Below are 1,668 nucleotides of genomic sequence, written 5' to 3'. Positions count from 1 at the left end.
TGCAAAGAACACTTTCAATGATACGTGATTATTTTAATATGCTTTACTATTAGAATGATTCAGTTTAAACATGGCATTATTAGTTAAGTATGACTGAATTATTTAACTCAAGAAAATTTTTTTCTCTTTGGCAAGAGCTACCTTGCCATTTTATTACATCTTAGTTTCTGACTAACATTAATGTATTATCCTCCAAATAATATCATTTCATAATCATTTCTTATCGGTGTCTAGCTGATAGGCCTAGGCCATAAGCTAAGGTGGGGAATTACTCTTCATCTGTCTCTCAAATTATTTGTCTCTGACATTATTTCTGGAGTTAATTATTATCATATAAGAGGCAATAACAATAGTTAAGAAAGCTTTGTTGAATTTTCATATTTCAATCATGTATATATATCTTACATATATTATAATATAGATTAATCTACTGTAGTGTGCTATATATTTATAATGCTATATATACATAGTAAGATATCTTGCTATATATGTAGATATAGTAAACAACTGTTTCAAACGCATTAGATTATACAATAATATTATGTGTATATATATACATTTTGATTATATATGTACACACATAAACACATACATATACGTATGCACACACATACAATGGAAGTTACACACTTCTCTCCTGGAATGAAAGCACAAAATATTATTTTCAACTTGCCAACATTTTAAATTGGCACCATAAAACACTATTAAATAAATGTCGCTTGTTGCTGTGGCTCATGCATGTAATCCCAGCCCTTTGAGAGGCCAAGGTGGAAAGATTCCTTGAAGGTGAAGAATTCAAGACCAGCCTGGGCAACATAGTGAGACTCCATCTCTACAAGAATAAAAAATAAGAGGTGTGGTGGCATGCACCTATAGTCCTAGCAACTCTGTAGGGTAAGAGAGGAAGATTGCTTGAGTCCAGGAGTTCATAGTCGCTGTGGGTTGATTGTGCCACTGCACTCCAGCATGGGTGACAGTGAGATCCTGTCTCTTAAAAGGAGAAAATTTTAAAAATGTAATAAATATTTCAGTTCTATATATTATAGTGGCTTAAGATAGCAAAAATGAGGAAACAAAGTAAAAATAAAGAGAAATTATCAGCACAATCTTTTTGTTTCATCAGGGTTCTAGTATGGCCACCATTTACAGATATGAAATCCCTAAGCCAGGCTGCTGTAGGTTGCACAATGAACAAAAAAGGGCAAGCAATGGTTGACATCACCAAGAAGAAAGAGATGTTAGTATTATCTGACAGATTCTAAAGCAGCAATAATAAAAATGCTTCAATGAGCACTTACTAAAGTGTTTCGAACAAATGACAAAATACAAAGTTCCAGCAAAGAAACAGAATTTTTAAATTTAAAAATAGAAGATATAAGAAGCAACAGATAAAATTTGTATAACTCTCCTATAGCTTGAATGTATCCCCCAAAGTTAATGTTTTGAAAAGTTAATACCCAATGAAATAATGTCAAGAGGTGAGACCTTTAAGATGTAATTATATCATGAGGGCTCTGCCTTCTTAAGTGTATTAATACCATTGTCAATGGAGTGGGTTCATTACCATGAGAGTGGGTTTGGTATAAAAGTGAGTTTGGTTCCCTCTTGTTCTCTCTCATCCACGTATGAGGTCTCTCCATGTGATACTTCCTGCCATGTTATGTTGCA

Source organism: Trachypithecus francoisi, unplaced genomic scaffold (genome assembly GCF_009764315.1).
Source record: "Trachypithecus francoisi isolate TF-2019V2 unplaced genomic scaffold, Tfra_2.0 Lachesis_group6, whole genome shotgun sequence".
Classification (NCBI taxonomy): domain Eukaryota; kingdom Metazoa; phylum Chordata; class Mammalia; order Primates; family Cercopithecidae; genus Trachypithecus; species Trachypithecus francoisi.
The sequence above is the reverse complement of the archived record's forward strand: the minus strand, read 5'-3'. Positions refer to the sequence as shown.